Below are 23,118 nucleotides of genomic sequence, written 5' to 3' on the forward strand. Positions count from 1 at the left end.
AGTCTCACCCATCAGTGGAAACAGTGGTTCGGACACTTGCACTCTTGAGCCTGTGGGCGTACGCCTGTGTAAAGGCCCGCCTATCCCAGGGGTGCACGCGGCTCGCAAGCACCCCGAAATCACGTGGGCCGGCCCAATCAATCAAAAAAGGGGATTCCTATTATGCCCAAGGGAATTCCGTTTACTTATAAAATCCCCATAAACATGAATAGGAAGCCCCTAAAACACCAGTTAAATAAAAATAAATTACATGTTCAAAATTAATTAAAATACAATTTAATTAAACATTTAAAACAAAAATTAAATTTTTTGAAAAATAAATGTAAACGTTTTAAAGGGGCTAAAAATAACCTGAACTAATTTTAAAGGGTGTTTTTATGTTTAAATAATGGCATTTTTTTCTTTTAATATTCATTTAAACTCTTACGCTGGTAAAAGAAGGCCCCATGCCTGCTTTTACCAGGCATAAGAGTTTCACGGGCATTCGCTGGGCAGTAGTTGGGCAAATAGTCCAGCTCTCTGCCAGCAAAGGCCCATTTCCCAGGGATGTGGTGGATCTGTCGAGCTGAAACTTGACAGATCGCAAGTTCCGGGTTTTCGCGCACACGGAAACCCGGAACTTGTGGGGCACTTACGGCCGCGTGCACGGTCACAGGCCCCGGAAAATCCGGCCCAATATTCCAGCTGCCAACATTAAACGTGTACACACACCCAAAAAAAACAACAGGAAAACTGACAAACTTAATACTTCAAATAGCTGAAAGGCAACATTTGCCTGAACGCTCAATCTTCACGCTGTCTTGGGATTGCAACTGCGTTTTGCTTCCATTAAAGTAGAACTGGATATCTATGGTGTTCACAGAAGCTAGGGCTTGGACATGCATACATAAACACACACAAAATCTAGTTCTCCAGATAGATAAAGTTTTTAATGCAGCGGGTTGCTGTGACCTGGAAAGCACTGCCTGAAAGGGCGGTGGAAGCAGATTCAACAGTAACTTTCAAAAAGGGAATTGGATAAATACTTGAAAAGGAAACAGTTGCAAGGCTATGGGAAAAGAGCAGGGGAGTGGGTCTAATTGGATAGCACTTTCAAAGAGCCGGCACAGGCACGATGGGCCGAATGGCCTCCTTCTGTGCTATAAGATTCTAGGGGCGAGATCTTACCTTTCGGTAAGAGTTGGGAGCGGGTCAGCTGACTTGCAGGTTCCGATCCCGCCCCCAACGACGCACAGACGCTATTTTGCGTCAATTGGCCTTGTTAAGCCCCACCTTGTGGGCTTGACGGCTAATTAAGAGAAAGCCGGTGTCAGATGACATCAGTTGATGACGCGTCATCTGCCGGTTTTCTTAAAGGGGACATGCTCATTTTTGTTTGACAGATGATTTTTCAGTGTTTGACAGCATTGAGGTGCTGCAAACACTGCCAATCACTGTACAAAGGTGAGCCCTTGCACCCAGGCTCTCCAGAGACTCTCTTCTTAGGGTAAAACAGATGGCAGCTGCAGGTGAGGTTAGAGAAGCGATCTGTCACTGGCGAGAGAGGTTCTCCCAATGAGGTGGGACTACACAAACACTTCAAACCTTATTAGGAAAAGTCTACATGCACTAAAAATGATTTCCCCAGCATTTTCTTACCTCTGAAACTCACCAGTGTACCATTGGATTCTTCACACCACTTCTGCAGCTGTCATCAATGAAGAAACATTACAGTAGACCCACACAACATGCCACACTTACCTGGCGTGGTGTCCGGACGTCAGGAAGCCTGCAGTCGACCTGGCAAAATTGAAAAAAGACTCTTAACTACCTGTTAACAGGCAGTTAAGTGCCTATAATCCTCTTCCTGCCGCTAGGTGTCGGATCCCTGCGCAAATCGGGGACCCGATACTTGGGAAGATTGTATGGAGGTGGGTTGACAGCAGGTTCGGGACCCGCCGTCAATCTTTGCAATTTTGCCAACAGTCCCGCCTCCAAACCCGCCCTGAGCGCCTACAAAATTCCCCCCCATCAGTCAATATAACTAACTCTAATTATGCTTCACGAATGAGCTTTGCACGCTCCAACTTCTCTCTCAACCTGCCACCCAGCGAAGAGTTCCAAATTGTCAATTTGAACCAGTTTGGTTTTGGTCTACGGCCACATGGCAACAGTGGCGCATTTGTAACTAAGAGATAGAATCCAGTTGTACAATGCTGGATTTAAAAAACAATTAAGACTCTGCATGCACAATACGGTCAGGTCACATGGGAAACCAGGACCCGTTGCAAGTGTGCTCAGTTTTTTTTCCTCCCTTAAAAAGTTCATCACCCGACTTCGCCCCGCCCCTGTACGACACACAACATATCAGCACAAGCTGCTAGCGTCATCAACAAGCAACCCATTCTTGCTCTCCTCTCGTCAGACTCCGAACACTGAATCACAGAAATTACTGCACAGAAGGCGGCCATTCAGCCCATCATGCCTGTGGCAGTTGCCAGTGTTCAACTAGAGTGACCATGTACAAAACAAGTTCAGAAACTGACACAGCGTACCTAGACAATGTCATGTAGCGAGGCATCGGGTGTGCAAAACAGCTGGAAAACCAAATGAACAGTTTAACATAAAATATTTCCCCAGCACCCCTGCCAAACTTCCTAATAAATGAAAGATGGACACTTCTGGCGAGGTAGTGGATATATATCAGATATATACACACAAATCCAACCACAAGAGTTAAGCACTTACAATGAAGAATTGATTCAATCCCAAATCTTCAACTATGTAGGAAATGTTTTAATTTAATCTACAAACAAATCCCTTGGATGAAGTACAGCACCAAGATTTACAAACGCTTTTATTTATTGATATTTATAAATTGAATCTCAAGGGTTTCAATGCCAACTAAATACCATTTGGGCTTCATTCTAGTGCTTTATGACACCATCTAAATGCCTCGATGAGGGGTTGCAGTCTTTTCATATCTTTTGTTCCCTACGCAAAACATTTGACTAGATTAGATTACAGCACTGCATTAAACTTCACCTATCCAGTGCTCCACCATATGTAACAGTTATATTTCATCCCTTTGATCATCCCCTCCCATCAGGAATATCATCGCATTCCCTCTGACTTAACTATGACTAACAACCTTGGCTTCGATTTTTGCAGCTCTTTGCCAAAGGAATGTTTCTCACTGAGGTATTAACTTCCCGAGAATCACAACTCATTAACTCTATAAAAATAAAAAATAAATTAACTGATGGCTAGCCTTTTGGGTTATTTTGTTACCTTTAGTTTAAACAATGTATTAAGGAAAAGTATGGATTGAATGCAGTTCGTGCATTGCTGCAGGATATGCAAAGAACACACACACACACGCACATTTTGGGATTTTAGTCAAACCATTACATTCAATAGACTGAATAGCAGTTTTGCAAGCAGACCCGGACCATATGATGTGGAAGTTGTACTATTTTCTGTAATCTGTCCTTATAGAAATAGATGAAAAGGTAGGATGAACAATTCTATTTACAGCAATCAGCATAGTGTGTTAAGCATAGTATCACGCTGCACTATCACTGTCGTTGAATTGACAGAATGTCAATCACAAATTGAAGGCTTTTTGAAAAGAGGCTAAGGCAACTAAAATATTTACAATTACAAGGGGGGAATAAAATTAAGCACCACCGAATTCGGCAGATACGAAGAACTACAATTAAATTGGGGGTAAGGCTGAACGGTCACATCTGAAAATGCATTCAACAATGCTTAACCAAATTCCTCTTCAAAACCACAAACAGGTTCCCATAATTATTAAACAGTCCGCTATCAAAGCTCAACATCATTTATACGTTTACATAGAAACATAGAAGATAGGAGCAGGAGTAGGCCATTCAGCCCCTCGAGCCTGCTCCGCCATTCGATGAGATCATGGCTGATCATCCAAACTCAGTACCCCGTACCTGCCTTCTCCCCATATCCCTTGATACCTTTAGCTCTAAGAAATATATCCAACTCCTTCTTGAATATATTTAAAGACTTGGCCTCAACCGCCTTCTGTGGCAGAGAATTCCACAGGTTCACCACTCTCTGGGTGAAGAAATTCCTCCTCATCTCTGTCCTAAATGGCTTACCCCTTATGACCCCTGGTTCTGGACTCTCCGACCATTGGGAACATTCTACCTGCATCTAGTTTGTCCAGACCCGTCAGAATTTTATAGGTTTCAATGAGATCCCCTCTCATTCTTCTAAACTCCAGCGAGTATAAGCCCAATCGACCCAATCTCTTCTCATACGACAGTCCCGCCATCCCAGGAATCAATCTTGTGAACCTTCGTTGAACTCCCTCTATGGCAAGTATATCCTTCCTTAGGTAAGGAGACCAAAATTGTACACAGTACTCCAGGTGTGGTCTCACCAAGGCCCTATATAATTGGAGTAAGACTTCTTTACTCCTGTACTCAAATCCTCTTGTAATGAAGGCCAGCATACCATTTGCCTCCCTAATGGCTTGCTGCACCTGCACATTCACTTTCAGTGACTCAAGTACAGGAAACTCTTTTTACCGGCACCTAAATAACCAGAAATCTCTCTTAACCGGCAAAATTCAGGAGTAGGTTCAGGCAAGTTTTACTTCATATTAGTGGCTGTGTAACCAGGGTTCCTGCACCTGTTGCCATGCAACAGGGACGCCTGGATCTGTGGCCGTGTAACCGGGGTTCCTGCACCTGTTGCCATGCAACAGGGGCGCCTGGACCTGTGGCCATGTACGGGGCTCTCGTACCTTAGTAAGTATACCTCTCTGTAATCCGGACTTTTTGATCAGTCGGTGCCGGATAAAAGAAAGTTTCCTGTACAAGGACACCCAGGTCCCTTTGAGCATCTGCATTCCGCAATATTTCACCATTTAGGAAATACTCTGCCTATCTGTTTTTTCTACCAAAGTGGATAACTTCACATTTATCCACATTATATTCCATCTGCCATGTTCTTGCCCACTCACTGAGCCTGTCTAGATCCCCTTGAAGCCTCTTCACATCCTCTTCACAACTACCACTGCCACCTAGCTTTGTATCATCAGCATGTACATTTAGTCCCCTCATCCAAATCATTGAGAAAGATTGTGAATAGCTGGGGCCCAAGCATCGATCCTTGCGATACCCCAATCACAGCCTGCCATCCTGAAAAAGACCCGTTTATCCCTACTCTTTGTTTTCTGTCTGTTAACCAATTCTCAATCCATGCGAGCATATTACCCCCAATTCCATGTGCCCTAATTTTGTTCACCAACCTCTTGTGTGGGACCTTATCGAAGGCCTTCTGAAAATCCAGATACACCACATCTACCGGTTCCCCTTTGTCTACTCCACTAGTTACATCCTCAAAGAACTCCAATAGGTTTGTCAAACAGGACTTCCCTTTCATAAATCCATGTTGACTCTGCCCAATCTTACTATTAGTTTCTAAGTGTCCAGTTATTGCATCCTTTATAATAGATTCCAGCATTTTCCCTATAAATTGTTAGCCAGGACACCAGGGAGAATGCGCCTGCTCTTCTTCGAAAAATGACATGGGATCTTTTACGTCCACCTGAGAGGGCAGACGGGACCTCGGTTTAACATCTCATCCGAAAGACGGCACCTCTGACAGTGCAGCACTCCCTCAGTACCGCACTGGAGTGTCAGCCTAGATTTTGTTCTGAAGTGGGACTTGAACCCACAACCTTCTGACTCAGAGGCGGGAGTGCGACCACAACAACAACAATTTGCATTTATATAGTGCCTTTAACGTAGTAAAACATCCCAAGACGCTTCACAGGAGTGTTAGAAGACAAAAAATTGACACCGAGCCACATAAGAAATTAGGGCAGATGACCAAAAGCCTCTGCCTGAAAGTCCCAGTCCCACGATATACAACCTCTCAGTTTGGGAACCAAATACAGGAAACACTCATTTAAACGGCACCTAAATATCCAGAATTCTCTAATAACCGGCAAAATTCATACTCCGAAAACAACACCTCAATAACCGGAAATGTTGCCGAGTCCGAGTCTCCTGCGGTGGCCGAGTTAGTCAGTGGGGGTAGTTCTCCAAACTGCCACTACTCGGCTTCTGGGCGCTGTCAGAAGTCTCTGTAGGTGAGTACCCAATCATACTGCACATTTCTTGATTTTTTTTTATATTTGTTTGTTAAAAATAACCTCGGTAGATATACCTCTCTGTTGCCCGGAATTTTTAATCAACCGGCAACATCCTGGTCCCGTCGGTGCCGGATACGAAAGAGTTTCCTGTAGAATAAGGGAAATGAAAGCTGCATCCTCCGATTCCAATACACAGGAGTGTTGATGCTCCAGTGCTCAGTTTCACCGCTATTCACGGCTGTGATTTATCAGTCAGTGTTTGTGCACCAGTGTCATTCTTCTTTTCAAAGTGGCTTTTTGCGTTAGTTGTAAATTACTGCAGAAGCGTTCATCACCAACATGTCTGTGCACAGCATTTCGTGCAAGCCTGCTCACGGATTAATCCTGCTGACTAGTTTAGCCAGGCGGGGATTTAAAGTTCATGCAGTGAGCCGAGTACTGGATTTGAAGAATCAGGTAAAAAATTGCTCCAGTAGGAGGAGGAGGTGGCAAGCGATTCCCAAACAGAAACCCGAACAACATCGGCTGGACCGAAGATTTAACTTAAATTAGAGCAATGGACACTTTGGCCCTGAAATTAGGATCGGGTGCTTGCCGCGCGTGCAAGCCCCCGATCTGCACTCACCCTGCGCGCCGACATCTGAAGCCCGGGCCTGCTCGCATTTCCTGTCACTGGCCCGGTTCAGCTGTCGGCGCGATGTGCTTACCTGATCCAGCGGCGTAGTTAGTGCGATGTGCCGGCTGGGATCAGGTGAGCACTGTGCAGCCAATCAGGGGAGGGGAAACGCATTCATGAGTTTGACAGTAAGAGCTATCAAACTCATGAAAACTCCTGGCCCCAAAACACTACTTAAACCTGAAAGAAAATTAAAAAAAACATTGCACTACTTAAATGAACAATAAAGAACTCTGAAAACCTATTTTAAACAATAATTTTAAAGTTTGAAAAAAAAAAAATTATATAAAAAAAAAATCGGGGCTAAAACTAAACTTACCTTACTGTAAATTCTTTAAAAATAACAAACCTGTGGAAAAAAAAATTCTCAATTGTACTAAAAGCCCACTTACCTGAAAAACTAAGTACTTACGTGTGGTTTTTCAATGCGTAAAGACCGGAGGCCTTTACACATGCGCAACCCTGGAAAAAAAAAAGGAATTTCACTGCGCACGCGCTGCCTGTGCAGTTGCGCGCGTTCTGCCTCTTAACCCCTTGGGTCAGAGGACAGGAAATGCCGGTTTTCAGCGCATGCGCTGTGCATGCTGAAAACCGGCAATCCCTCCGGGCACACGCGTGAGTACCCCGTCCGTACTCACATGTTGTGCCCGGAATTACTGGGCCATTATGAGCATAACATCACAAACAATTAAGACCCAGCACGTTTATCCAGTGAGCCAGAGAGACCAGGAAAGTCTCGCATTCGATCCCAGGTCTGTGCGGATTTAATTGCTCTGAGCTAGGGTGGCAGTAGATGTGCTATAGTTGATCTGAGTACCCTGATTTAAAGAGCTGAAAATCAACCAGGGCTCCCCATTCCATTCGGGGTCCAGTGGCTGGAAGTGCGGGTGAGGGGGCGGCGCTGGGCGAGAGCAAGGTGGGACTTTGGCTGCGTTACTCCCCACACACAACCCCACCCCGGAGTCGGACACCCCTGCTGACGGTCACCATCAAGGCTCAGGGATGAACAATGGCCATTTGGGCAAGGTGGCAGAGAGGGGGGGGTGGGGGGGCGGTCATCGCCTGTGGAACTGAACCCCAGCAAAGACTCAATGGAATCGGAAAGCAAAGGAGCAGAGAATATAGGTGGGAGTCAGAAAAACTCAGGACACTACTTTTGATTACACTTCTTTAGAATTAATATGGAGCTATAAGGAAATTTGGGAAGCCCCTGCAACTAGAAATAGATGTTGCTGTGCTCCTACTGAGACTGACGAACTAACCAGACTGTGTTGCACAGTGCAACAATGCAGGGGTACCCATTCTGAATAATTTAACATAACTTAATGAGTTATTTAATAATGACACTACATGAGGACGGTATGAATATGCAATGAGCATATGGCATCTATGACATTTTAAATGTCCTGAATAGGAGGAGGATCTCTTTTCTGGGTGTGCACTGAAAGAACGCTCTGGGCTAAAAATTCGGTGGCGCTGCGTTTGGGGCGCCAAGCTCACCTGGGTGCCGGAAGCTCCGCCCCGGAAGGAGCTGGGAGCGCCAGCGGGATATTCAGCTTGAGCGCCCCAAGAGGGACACGGGGCGCTGCTCGAGGCGTCCCGCGTCTCTCTTGGGGCGCTAAAACTGAATATCACAGCGTAACGTGCCACAGCGCCATACGCTGCGGTACTGCAGGCCTTCCTCCCCTTCTTAAAGGGGAGGGGCCTGCACCAGCGCGATCACCGATCGCGAGTGCCGGCAAAAGAGCCCGGCACCGAGGAGAAGTGCCGGGCTCTCGGGACACAGCCGGCACTGCCCGGGGGGCGGAGGATCAGGAGGCCGGGGAGGGCGGCGCGAGGTGGTGCTGGCAGGCGGCCACCGAAAAAAATGGCCGCCCCACACCTCCCCCTTAATTTGCGCCACTACCGCCACAGTTAGGCCCCCCTGTATCGGTCGCAATTTGCGACCGGCGCTACAGCGGGTGGCGCGACCCAATATCGCATTCGGGGCGCTGCGCACACCCATGACGTCATCGGTGGCAGCGCAGCGCTACAGGCTAGCGCCGCCATTAGTGCCCTGCTAAATTTCGCGGGAGGCGTGGCCAGTGGCGCTAAAGCCACTGAGTGCCCTCTTTAGGCGCTAACTGGTGGCGCAGCCCACCGAATTTCTAGGCCTCTCTCTCTTAGGCAGTCCCTCGGAACCGAGGGTGACTTGCTTCCACGTTAAAAATGAGTTCTCAGGTGACTGATGAGTCCAATGCAGGACCTACAGTCTCTGTCACAGGTGGGGCAGACGGTGGTTGAAGGGGCGGGTGGGTGGGGTGCTTGGGTCGACGTGCGCTCCTTGCGCTGCCTGCGCTTGCTCCCAGCGAAGAGACTGGAGGTGTTCGGCGCCTTCCCGGATGCTTCTCCTCCACTTTGTGCGGTCTTGGGCCAGGGATTACCAGGTGTCGGTGGGGATGTTACACTTTTTCAAGGAGGCTTTGAGGGTGTCCTTGAAGCGTTTCCTCTGCCCACCTGGGGCTCTCTTGCCGTGCCAGAGCTCCGAGTAGAGCGCTTGTTTTGGGAGTCTCGTATCAGGCATGCGGACAATGTGACCCGTCCATCGGAGCTGATTGAGCGTGGTCAGAGCTTCGATGCTGGGGATGCGGCCTGAGCAAGAACACTGACGTTGGTGCGCCTATCCCATCAATGGATTTGCAGGATCTTGCGGAGGCACCTCAAAGCACTGGAGAGGTACAGGTACACTATCCCTTATCCGAAAGCCTTGGGACCAGCTGAGTTTCGGTTTTCGGATTTCAGAAGGTATTATTATAAGACTGTGAAATTTGTATTTAATATAAATTTTAAAAGTTCAGGCTACCTCTTGCGACTTTTCCGTGTCTCATTCCCCTTCCTGCTTCTCTGGAAAGCCGGATATCAGCTGACTCCTACTAAGCTGGCCCACAAATCAGGTCGGGGGTCGGGTTGGGTCGGGTGGGGGCGGGGGGTGGCGGGGGGAGCGGGAGAGAAAAGAATATCGGACGGGCCACAGTTCGGGTTGGGTCGGGGGTAGAAAAGAATATCGGACGGGCCGCTGTATTGTTGGGTTCACTCTCCCGGTACCTCCTTCACACTGCCCAGCTTGGCCTGCAATCTCCTACCCAGGAGGGAACTCTGTGACCCTCTGCCCTGCTCAGCGTAAGTCGTGCGCCACTCTGGTCATGTCGTGCGCACGACTTACGCTGAACGAAAAAACTTTCGGTTTTGAGAGGTTTTCGGAAGTTCGGATAAAGGATAGTCTACCTGTCCCACCAACGCTGTGAAAGAATGCTACTTGCTATGGCAAAGCTGAGATCTTTATTGCATGATGTACAGCCACGGCTCAGTGGGTAGCACTCTCTCCTCCGAGTCAGAAGGTTGTGGCTTCAAGCCCCACTCTAGTTACATGACTGCGTAATCTAGGCTGACACTTCACTGCAGCATAGAGCTTAATCGGGATCTTTGGATTTACTCAGTTGAGTCACGATAAGATGGCTTCACAGTCTGCCCTGCGGGGTGCTCCTTAACTGAATGGATCAGGAAAGTTTTGATTTTTAACCAAGCTATGTGGATTAGGTGGCAAAATCAGGGCCATCCAAATAGGTTACCCACCTCCTCCAATTCTTTACACTCCAGTGAGATACAGGAAACTCTCGATTTACCGGCACCTAAATAACCGGAAATCTCTGTTAACCGGCAAAATTCAGGAGTAGGTTCAGGTAAGTTTTACTTCATATTAGTGGCAGTTCCTCGATCTGTGGCTGTGTAACTGGGGTTCGTGCACTTGTTGCTAAGCAACAGGGACGCTTGGTCTGTGGCTGGAGTTCCTGCACATGTTGCTAAGCAACAGGGAAGCCGGGATTTGTTGCTGTGTACGGAGCTCTCGTACCTTTTAACTATACCTCTCTGTAATCCGGACTTTTTGATAAACCGGCACCACGCCGGTCCCGGATAATAAAGAGTTTCCTGTACCTCAAATATGGAGCGTGGAATTCTTTTTCCCTTCCCTTCTTTTGGGTCCCTTCCTCTCAAGCCATCGTCAGCCAAACGCCCCCGTCATTTGTCATCCAAGGCCACTTGGAGGTGTGCACGACTGTCCCACAATGTTGCAAACTTTCTTCCCAGTGCAGTGTCGAGTGCTGTCCTTCAAATGTTGCTAAACCGAGGCTCCATCTGCCTGTTTTGGTGGGGGGAGGGGGGTTTAAAGATCCCATGACACGGTTTGAAGAAAAGCAGGGAATTCTACCCGACCAAAATTCCTCTCTCAACCAACATTAAAAGCAGTTCAACTAGCCATTGCTGACCATGCAATCTTGATGTGCACAAAATGGCTGCCACGTTTGCCTACGCAAGAGTCGATCAATGCTGAAGTACTTCATTTGAAATGCTCAAACACCCTGATCAGACATTATATAAATATGATAAAGCATTTATAAATGTGACAAGGGCCTAAAAATTCGGTTGCTTTGCCCCTCCCGTTAGCGCCCGGGCGCAAAGCAACTGGCGCCTGGGCGCGGGGCCGCCAACGCCTCCCGCGAAATTCAGCGGGAGGTTAGCGGTGGCGGTAGCTATTAGCGCCCTGCCGCCAGCGATGATGTCATCGCCGTGCGCAGCGCCCCGGCCGCGATCTTCAGTAGCGCCCCCTGACTTACCACCGGACGCTATGTCCGACGGGATCAGGGGGGCCTGCCTGCGGCCGGGGCGGCGCCGATTAAAAGAGAGGTGCCGGGCGGCCATTTTTGTTGCTGGTCGTCTGCCATCCCGGGGCTCCTCTGAAGCACCCCCCTCCCCACCCCGGAGCGCTGGCTGCGCTCCGTGAGCCCGGCATTTCTCGAGTGCCGGGCTCTTTTGCCGGCACTCCGATCCCTGGTGGCCCAGCTGGGCCCCGGGTCGCGCTGCGCCAGGCCCCTCCCCTTTAGGAAGGGGAGGAAGGCCTGCAGTACCATGGCGCAACATGCCGCAGAGCGTGCCGCTGCAGCACGTAGTGCCGCGATATTCACTCACAGCGCCCCAAGAGGGAGGCGGGGCGCTTCCAGTAGCACCCCGCTTCCCTCTTGGGGTGCTACCGGTGAATTTCGGCTGCGGGGGCGCTACTCAATATAAAAGTAGCGTCCCGGCAAAAAATGCAAGTGCTTCTTTCCTCTCCCCACCCACCTTGGACCAGTGGGGAAATGCATACAACAGCAAAGCTACATTCACCCCTTACATTGCATTCGCTTCACAGAGGGATAATCATGGGAACTGCCATGAATTGTACGCACTAAACTGGACAAATATGATCATTTTCACCAGAAACACAGTACTGCGTGAAAAGGGAGCTTGAAACTTTATTTATACACGGCCTTATTTTCTCACCCCTTTCTGAAGTCTACAGATCATTACATGGTTAGCAGGCAAATAAAAAGGACAAGTGGGTGGGGTTCTGAGTTTCATACACACAGGCGTGGAATACAAAACGCGCACAAGACACTGGCTGGACCACAATTAATAGCACGGTGTGCATTTCTGAGCACCTCATTTTAGCAAAGATATTGAAGCCATGGAAAAAGTACAATGTTGATGAATTCAGATGATACCAGGGATGAAAGACTTGAAACCCTAGAACTGTATTCAATGGAGCAGAGAAGATTCAGGGAGCATTTAATGGAAACGTTCAAAATTAAGAGAGGGTAAATAGTGAAAACATATTTCCATTGCTCAGTGAATTGGTAAGGAAAAGACACACAGGATTAGTACTAGAAGTATCTAGGAGGGGAAAACTATTCACCTATGTTTTCAGGTTGAGTGAACTTTTTCTACCAGTTGCCGTCCTCACGGAAACAGAGCTGGAATGGAAAACCCAGCACAAACCGAAGAAGAAAAATTTCATATCTTGGAGATGCCATCGAATTTACAGCACAGAAACAGGCCATTCGGCCCAACTGGTCTGTGTCGGTGTCAATGCTCCACACGAGCCTCCTCCCTGAGTAAATAAGTTTCTCCTGAATTCCTTATTCGATTTATTAGCAACTCTCTTATATTTATGTCCCCTAGTTTTGGATTTCCCCACAAGTGGAAACTTGTCTCCCGTGTTTGCGTGGGTTTCCTCCGGGTGCTCTGGTTTCCTCCCACAGTCCAAAGATGTGCGGGTTAGGTTGATTGGCCATGATAAAAATTGGCCCTTAGTGTTAGGGGGGGATTAAATACGTGGGGTTACGGGGATAGGGCTTGTGTGGGATGGCTGTCAGTGTAGGGACCGGGTGCTAGGGTTTGGATGATCAGCCATGACCTCGTTGAATGGCGGAGCAGGCTCGAGGGGCCGAATGGCCTATTCCTGCTCCGATCTTCTATGTTTCTATGTTCTCTTACTTCTACCCTAACAAACCCCTTCATAAGCAAACCCCGTCATAATTTTAAAGATCTCTATTAGGTCACCCCTCAGCCTTCTCCTTTCTAGAGAAAAGATTCCCCACCCTGACAGTTTTAACCTCTCAGTTCTGGTATCAACCTTGTAAATCTTTTTTTGCACTTTCTGCAGTGCCTCTGTCATTTTTCTAAATACCTCAGCACTACTGCCAGTCATTGTGCCGAGGGATTTCAGTGTTGTAAAGTCTGGAAACAATAAATACAAAAGGCTGGGACCTTCCAGTGGTGTTGGTGTCAGTGGCCTGTGTTTTTTTTCCTGCTGGCTTTACCTGAAGTCCATTAAAATCAGTTCTTTTCCCTGGCGCACGCACATATTGTTCCATCTGTATGTCCCAATCTGTGGGGATCAAACCTGGATCCTTCATGGTGTAAGAAATAGCTATTAGACTCATAGATGAAGTTTGACTCTTAGAACAGAGATTGAAATCATCATCTTCTTCTTCTTAGGCAGTCCCTCGGAACCGAGGATGACTTGCTTCCACGTTAAAAATGAGTTCTCAGGTGACTGATGAGTCCAATGCGGGACTTACAGTCTCTGTCACAGGTGGGGCAGACGGTGGTTGAAGGGGAAGGTGGGTGGGGTGCTTGGGTTGACGTGCGCTCCTTCCGCTGTTTGCGCTTGGCTTCCGCTTGCACCCGGCGAAGAGACTCGAGGTGTTCCGCACCTTCCCGGATGCTTCTCCTCCATTTTGTACGGTCTTGGGCCAGGGATTCCCAGGTGTCGGTGGGGATGTTGCACTTTTTCAAGGAGGCTTTGAGGGTGTCCTTGAAGCGTTTCCTCTTGCCGTGTCGGAGCTCCGAGTAAAGCACTTGTTTTGGGAGTCTCGTATCGGGCTTGCGGACGATATGACCCGTCCATCGGAGCTGATCGAGCATGGTCAAAGCTTCGATGCTAGGGATGCTGCCTCCGCAAGATCCTGCAAATCCATTGGCAGGATAAGCGCACCAACGTCAGTGTTCTCGCTCAGGCCACATCCCCAGCAGATTGAAATGCAGTCAGGAACAAATGGTTGAACTGTCAGCGAGGTCAAATAACAAACACCAAAAGACAAATGGAAATGATAAGAGGATCGTAAAATGCAAGAAAACCCAGGATGATGATACCGTAGCTAGAAAATAAGGAGCCACAAAGTCATAAAATGTCCTTAAAGAAACATAACAAGACATTCCTCAGAAAGATAAGAGAAAGGTCTCGTCAGCCAGGCAGAAAGGGGCAGTGAGAAATGTCTTCCCGTACCACACCTGGATTATAGATGATTGACACTAGATAGATCACAGCCCACCGAAATAGCTATAAATATCGAGGGCTGAGAGAGGGAATCAGACAGCGAGGGGCGAAGGCTTCTTCAAGGTGGATCAATGCTGGCTCAGGCCTAACACCTCCAACAGCTCAGGGGATGAATCAACCAAAGTGACTGCTGTTACTGACTGCAGAGACCCGCTGACCCGAGACCTCCACGCTGTCTCATCGGGCATCTAACCAACCGTCCGTCCGGTCGTGGCATTCCGATTCGGGAGTCGTAGATTGTCCTCTACTGTCACGGGTTGTATGTCTATTATACTCAGCTTAAACCATATGTAATATCTGATTATGCTTTAAAACTGATTGGGGGGGAAAATTCAGTTGTTTGCGCCTCCCGTTAGTGCCTTAAGAGGGCGCTAATGGGGCGCAAAGCAGCTAGCGCCTGGGCGTGACGATGTTTGCACCGCTCGCGAAATTAACTAGACATGTTGCAGCGGCGCTAAACACTGCCGCCACGATCTCCTGCGCCGGCAGATTGTGACGTCAGTCGAGTGCGCAACGCCCCGTTAGCGCCCCGGACCGGATATTGAGTGGCGCCCCCTGCCTTACCGCCTGCCACTAGCAACGACAGGTTAAGGGGAGCATTATGCAGTCAGAAAGGGACTAGGGGGGCGCTATTTAAAGGCGACCGCTTCCTGCCTTTTTTAGTCAGTGACATTTTTGCACCACGCATTGAGAGAGAGAGAGAGAGAGAGGGACTTCTGGAGAGATTCAACGCTGTGTGAAGGAGTTTTGGGTACTGAGCAGCACTTTGCAGGTTCATTTTGATTTGCCCTTCCTTGCTTCGCCAGCACTCTGAGGTAGCGCCTCGCTCCTCGGCCTTTGCGCCTTAAGAGAGGTGTGAAGCACCTGATTTAGCGCTCCAATCACCTCCAGGGGCGATAAAAGCCAAGTTTGCTGTCGGAGGCGCTAATTAGCGCCAGGCACTAAACTTTGCGCACGGCCGATAATGGCGCCCCAAACGGGGCGATACTGAATTTTTCCCCCCTAGCTCTTCAATAAAAAGCCTTGCAACTCCTAAGACCCTTTGGGTAATCGGTGTGTGACCTGTGATCCTAAACTTACAATGATCTGTGCGAATCAGTACCATGATGGTCGATTGCTAAGCCATCAGAGAGTTGGCAGCATTTTTAGACAAAAATAAAGACAGCCAGCTGAAAGGGCCCAACAGTTAAATGCACGGATTACGTGATGTTGCTTTTAAAAAGAAATGCTAGGGTCTTTCCCCGCTAAAGGACAACTCCTAGCATGTACACATGTCGAATACATTTTTAAACAATTGTTAATGGTGAGGAGGGCATGACCACTGCTGTCTGGGAATCCCAACTGGGGACAGTTGGAACAACCTGCATGTTTAAATCAGCGGTTCAAGAGGAAAGCCCACCTCCACCTTCTCAAGAGCCACCAGGGATGGGCAACACGTGCTGTCCTTGCTAGTGACGTCCATATCCTCAGAATGAATGTTCTAAAAAAACAAAGAGCATCGGAGAACAAATTACCAGAGGATAGAGGAGGAGACAAGAAAGATTGAAGAGGAGGAGAAAGAGATTGAAGAGGAGGAGAGAGAAAGAAGGGAGAGGGGTGGCAGAGCAAAGTGGCTTTGAGGCAGAGTTTAAAGAGCAGGGGGTTAGTGATTGAAAGATTGGACTCTATGCTGGAGCAGGTGAGGTGGGTATGGAGGGGTAATCCAGTGTCAGAGAATGAGAGGGAACAGACTGAAACATACGGTTGGAGGAGTAAATCGGTCGATCAGAAAGACATTTAATTTAATCGACCATGGATAAAACTAACAGTAAACAGGCCAATATCCATGGGAAGAAACAAGGTATTTATTGCTTCCAGACTTACAACACTGAAATACCAGCACAATGGCTGGCAATAGTGTTCAGTGAAGTCCAAGATAAGAAACTACTCAGTCCCGAGGAAGGATTTTATAGCTGAAACGTCTCCTGTCTTCTCGACAGATGTTGTCTGACCTGCTGAGCATTCCCAGCATTTTCTGTTTTTGCTTCAGATTTCCAGCATCCGCAGGATTTGGCTCATCAGAAATGACATGTCTTTGATTGCACGACACAGAATCCGTCACCGGTTCCAGTCGCTGATTCCTCTGCTGGGAGTTTTCTCACTGTGTCTGTGCTAGGTGTTCAATTCCAGCACAGTTTTCTCATGTGGAGAATTGATTATCCTTTGTCGATCAGCAAAAGAAGTTCCACTCTGACTGAAAACACACGGAACTATCTTCTCCTCGGCAGGAACTACAAGTCATCATTTTCTCCACTGACTATGAACTGAGGCTTGGGAAAACCGACTTTGAACTTACCCTCTGATTATTTTTTGCCCATCTTTCATCACCACAAACTTGTCCAAATCAAAGCAGGTGTAGCACTAATATTTGTTCGTATTTCGACCCCTACCATTTAGAACAGTTATGCTGCACGAAAGAAAAACAAAGACGTGCATTTATACAGGAAACTTTCTTTTATCCGGCACGGACAGGACCGACGTGGTGCCGGTTCATCAAAAATTCCAGATAACCGAACGCTATAGTAAAAGATACGGAGCTCAGCGCTCCGTATAAAGCAACAAACCCTGTTGCTTAGCAACAGCTTCAGAACAATCAGCACAAGTTGCAAGCGTCTCTGTAGCTTAGCAACCGCTGCAGCTACACCCTTGCACAGCAACAAATGGAGTAAAAAAAGTAACTAAAAGTTACCTGAACCTACTCCTGAATTTTGCCGGTTAACTGACATTTCCGGTTATTTAGGGGCCGGTTAATCGAAAGTTTCCTGTATAATGCCTTTCATGAACCCAGAACGTCCCAAAGCATATTCCAACGGATAAAGTACTTTTTGAATTGCATTCACTGTTGTAATGTAGGAAGTGCGGCAGCCAATTTGTGCACAACAAGCTCCCACAAACAGCCATGTGATAATGACCAAATAATCTGGTTTTAGTGATGTTGATTGATGGATAAATATTGGCCAGGACACCGGGGGAGAACTCCCCTGCTCGTCTTCAAATAGCGCCGCGGGATCGTTTACATCCACATGAGTGGGCCCCAGTTTAACATCTCATCTGAAAGGCAGCACCTCATCTACAAGATGCACTGCAGCAACTCGCCAAGGCTTCTTCGGCAGCACCTCCAAAACCCGCGACCTCTTCCACCTAGAAGGACAAGGGCAGCAGGTGCATGGGAACACCACCACCTCCAAGTTCCCCTCCAAGTCACACACCATCCTGACTTCGAAATATATCGCCATTCCTTCATCGTCGCTGGGTCAAAATCCTGGAACTCCCTCCCTAACAGCATTGTGGGAGTACCTTCACCGCACGGACTGCAGCGGTTCAAGAAGGCGGCTCACCACCACCTTCTCGAGGGCAACTAGGGATGGGCAATAAATGCTGGCCTTGCCAGAGACATCCTGATCCCATAAACGAATAAAAAACAAAAACCTCATACAGTACAGCATTCCCTCATTACAGCACTGGGAGTGTCAGCCTGATTTTTGTGCTCAAAGTGACTGGAGTGGGACTTGAACCCACGATCTATCTAACTCAGAGGCGAAAGTGCTACCCCCTAAGCCACAGCTGACACCTCGAGTAGAACTAGACAGACTTTGGACAAGCAAATCAACATGAAAGCAGCAGCATTACAGTCACGCCTGTTGTGTCACATTTGACCCATTCCAAGTTTTGATGCGTCAGTGCGTGGTCAGTCTGACCACATGCAGTGGTGCTCAGTTCTTGACGAAACCAGATTTTTAGCACGTGCCTAACTAACCCCAACCATGCACTCAATCTCGTGCCTTCGAACAAGCGCAGCTGTTTTACTGGAGCTGACGAGGTGAAAACTCGCATAAACCTGTATTATTGGGAGGGTGTGAGAGGAAGTGAAAGAAGGGTATTGATTCCAGCGATGTCTACATGTACTGTTGTACCAGCAGTCTGGTGCCAGTGTTATGTCTAAATCAGAGCAACTTGATATTACTTTTTATTATAACAGCAATATTATTTTCCATTGCATGTCCATTTTATTAGTTACCTAACACGAAGAGCAGAAAAGGGCTGCATGCACAAAGTCTCACCCCTGCAAACACCTTAATCCGACACATCACAAAGACGACAAGTAAAATAGTGCAGATGCTGGAATCTGAAATAAAGATCGAAAAATGCTGGAAACACTCAGCAGGTCCGGCAGCATCTGTAGAGGGCAAAGATAAGGTTAACGTTTCAGGTCAAATAACTTTTGTCAGCTCCCCTGATGGAACAGATGCCAAGTGTATTCAGCATTTTCTGGTTTTATTCTTAGTACATCACATTCACTTCACATGATTCACCAGCGTCCCTCCCCTCTGGAGCAAGCTGAAACGCATCAATGAGAGAAAGTGTCCCACACCAATGGGCCCCGCCATGATGCAACATCCTGCCTTTTTGTGACTGAGAACAACCAACCCTCACATTTCCAAACGCAACAGGTCATCTTATAGTCACCTGAATAACTAAATATTTGGCACGTGCTACAATTCTGAGCGGTGATCCCAAGGAAAGCCAGCAAAATACATCAAAAGGCCAACTTGCCGACCTATATGCCACCAGAACCTTTTGCAGGCTGAAGGATGAAAGGCTATGTACATAGCAGCAGTGACCGATTGCCAAAAGGAAGAGACGGTTTTCACAGGCTGTATAAACAGCCTAAGAAATGTCATATACCACACCCGTATTGTCCTGGAGCCTTGCCAGGAATTAAAGATTGATCTCCCAGGCACTACTGCAAGCAATCCTCGGGTTGCCAACCCTCCCTTTATTTAAAATTAGTTTATGGGATGTGGGCATCGTTGGCAAGACCAGCATTTATTGCCCATCCCTAGCTGCCCCTTGAGAAGGTGGTGGTGAGCCACCTTCTTGAACCGCTGCAGTCTGTGTGGTGAAGGTGCTCCCACCTCCAAGTTCCCCTCCAAATCACACACCATCCTGACTTAGAAGTATATCGCTGATCCTTCATCGTCGCTGGGTCAAAATCCTGGAACTCCCTCCCTAACAGCACTGTGGGAGTACCTTCACCACGCGGACTGCAGCGGTTCAAGGGGGCGGCTCACCACCACCTTTTCAAGGGCAATTAGGGATGGGCAGTAAATGCTGGCCTTGCCAGCGGCGCCCACATCCCATAAATGATTTTTTTTTAATGTAATCATTTAGCAAAACAGCATCACAAGGTTGATGAGGGCAATGCAGTTGATGTGGTGTACATGAGCTTCTAAAAGACGTTTGATAAAGTGCCACATAATTGGCTTGCCAGCATAGTTAAAGCCCATGGAATAAAAGAAACAGTGACAGCATAGATATGAAATTGGTTAAGTGACAGGAAACAGAAAGTCGTGGTGAACGGTTGTTTTTTGGACTGGAGGAAGGTATACAGTGGTGTTCCCCAGGGGTCGGTACTAGGACCACTGCGTTTCTTGATATATATTAATGATTTGTACTTGGCTGTACAGGGCATCATTTCAAAATTTGATGATGACACAAAACTTGGAAATAGTGAATAGTGAAGAGGATAGGGATAGACTTCAAGAGGACACAGACAGGCTGGTGGAATGGGCGGACATGGGGCAGATAAGTTTAACGCAGAAAAGTGTGAAGTGATACATTTTGGTAGGAAGGGTGAGGAGAGGTAATATAAACTAAAGGTTACAATTCTAATGGGGGTGCAGGAAGAGAGAGACCTGGGGGTATATGTGCACAAATCGTTGAAGGTGATAGGACAGGTTGAGAAAGCAGTTAAAAAAAGCATACACGATCCTGGGCTTCATAAATTGAGGCATAGAGTACAAAAGCAAGGAAGTTATGATGAACCTTTATAAAATACTGATTCGGCCACAACTGGAGTAGTGTGTCCAATTCTGGGCACCGCACTTTAGGAAGGATGTGAAGGCCTTAGAGAGGGTGCAGAAAAGATTGACAAGAATGGTTCCAGGGATGAGGGACTTCAGTTACGTGGATAAGCTGGAGAAACTGGGGTTGTTCTCCTTGGAGCAGAGAAGGTTGAGAGGAGATAAGATAGAGGTGTTCAAAATCATGAGGAGTCTAGACAGAGTAGATAGAGAGAAACTGTTCCCATTGGCGGAAGGTTCGAGAACCAGAGGACACAGATTTAAGCTGATTGGCAGAAGATCCAAAGGCGACATGAGGGAAAACTTTTTTATGCAGCAAGTGGTTAAGATCTGGAATGCACTGCCTGAAAGGGCGGTGGAGGCAGACTCAATCACAGCATTCAAAAGGGGAATTAGCTCAGTACCTGAAGGAAAAAAATTTGCAGGGCTACAGGGAAAGGGCAGGGGGATTGGGACTAGCTGAAGTGCTCTTGCAGAGAGCCGGCACGGGCTCGAGGGGCCGAATGGCCTCCTACTGTGCTGTAACCATTCTATGGTTGTAAGTGCAATGCGTGATACTTTTTCCCGGCTGTGTTTAGCTGTCCACACTGCACAAGAAATAGTTTAAAGCTATCCAGGAACATTTTTGTTAAAAATGACGAGTGGCTACACTATGAACAACTTCACACGTAGGCAACATTCCCGCTGAGCCGGGCAGCAGTCTGGAGGTCCCGCGCAGACCCCTCACCGGCTTTTATATAGAACAAACCGCGCGTGCGAAAATTTTAAATGGGCCGCGCTGCCAGTTAAAGGGACTGCGCATGGAAAAAAAAAAGGGACGGAACATTGCATGAAGGCAAACCCAAGTAACAGAAACAAGCATCTGAATAGCAATACAATATAGAAACATAGAAGATAGGAGCAGGAGTAGGCCATTCGGCCCCTCGAGTCTGCTCCGCCATTCAATGCGATCATGGCTGATCATCCAAATTCAGTACCCTGTCCCTGCTTTCTCCCCAGATCCCTTTAGCCTCAAGAAATATATCCAACTCCTTCTTGAATATATTTAATGAATTGGCCTCAAATGTCTTCTGTGGTAGAGAATTCCACAGGTTCACCACACTCTGGGTGAAGAAATTCCTCCTCATCTCAGTCCTAAATGGCTTACCCCTTATCCTTAGACTGTGATCCCTGGTTCTGGACTCCCCGGCCATCGGGAACAGCCTTCCTGCATCTAGTCTGTCTAGTCCTTTTAGAATTTTATAAGTTTCAATGAGATCCCCTCTCATTCTTCTAAACTCTAGTGAATATAAGCCTAATCGACCCAATCTCTCTTCATACGTCATTCCTGCCATCCCAGGTATCAGTCTGGTGAATCTTCGCTGCACTCCCTCCATGGCAAGAACATCCTTCCTCAGATAAGGCGACCAAAACTGCACACAATACTCAAGGTGTGGCCTCACCAAGGCCCTGTACAACTGCAGCAACACATCCTTGCTCCTGTATTCGAATCCTCTCGCTATGAAGGCCAGCATACCATTTGCCTTCTTAACCGCCTGCTGCACCTGCATGCTTACCTTCAGCGACTGGTGCACAAGGACACCCAGGTCTCGTTGCACTTCCCCTTTTCCCAATCTATTGCCGTTCAGATAATAATCTGCCTTCCTGTTTTTGCCACCAAAGTCGATAACCTCGCATTTATCCACATTATACTGTATCTGCCATATCGCCAACCTGTCCAAATCGTACTGGAGTTTCTCTGCATCCTCCTCACAGCACACACGCCCACCCAGCTTTGTGTCGTTTGCAAACTTGGAAATATTACATCTAGTTCCCTCGTCTAGATCATTTATATATATTGTGAATAACTGGGGTCCTAGTACCGATCCCTGTGGTACCTCACTAGCCCTTCACTCGGAAAAAGACCCGTTTATTCCAGCTCTTTGCTTCCTGTCTGCCAACCAGTTCTCTATCCAAGTCAGTACCTTACCCCCAATCCCATGTGCTTTAGCTTTGCACGCTAGTCTCTTATGGAGGACCTTATCGAAAGCGTTCTGAAAGTCCAAATACACCACATCCACTGGTTCTCCCTTATCTATTCTACCAGTTACATCCTCAAAAAATTCCAGTAGATTAGTCAAGCATGATTTACCTTCTGTAAATCCATGTTGACTTTGTCCGATCCTGTCACTGTTTTCCAAGTGCTCTGCTATTACATCTTTTATAACGGACTCTAGCATTTTCCCCACTACCGATGTCAGGCTTACCGGTCTATAATTCCCCGTTTTTTCTCTACCACCTTTTTTAAATAGTGAGGTTACATTAGCTACCCTCCAATCCATGGGAACTGTTCCAGAGTCTATAGAATTTTGGAAGATGACCAGCAATGCATCTACTATTTCTAGGACCACTTCCTTAAGTATCCTTGGATGTAGATTATCAGGCCCTGGGGATTTATCAGCCTTCAATCCCGTCAATTTCCCTAACACCATTTCCCTACAAATACTGATTTCATTCAGTTCCTCCCTCTCATTAGACCCTATGTTCCCCGACATCTCTGGGAGTTTATTTGTGTCCTCCTTTGTGAAGACAGAACCAAAGTATGTATTTAATTAGTCAGCCATGTCTTTGTTCCCCATTATAAATTCCCCTGATTCTGACTGCAAGGGACCTACGCTCGACTTTACCAATCTTTTTCTCTTCACATATCTATAGAAGCTTTTACAGTCAGTTTTTATGTTCCCTG

General features: G+C 47.4%; 1 protein-coding gene across 8 annotated transcripts in view; it reads right to left on the reverse strand.

Annotated features, from left to right (window-relative positions):
* Window positions 1-23,118, reverse strand: part of LOC147115504 (mediator of RNA polymerase II transcription subunit 12-like protein) — a 637,745-nt gene that overhangs the window by 273,301 nt on the left and 341,326 nt on the right. The window lies entirely within an intron of this gene.

This window comes from Somniosus microcephalus, chromosome 6, assembly GCF_052327205.1.
Source record: "Somniosus microcephalus isolate GS21.2 chromosome 6, FLI_Smic_1.0, whole genome shotgun sequence".
NCBI classification, from domain to species: domain Eukaryota; kingdom Metazoa; phylum Chordata; class Chondrichthyes; order Squaliformes; family Somniosidae; genus Somniosus; species Somniosus microcephalus.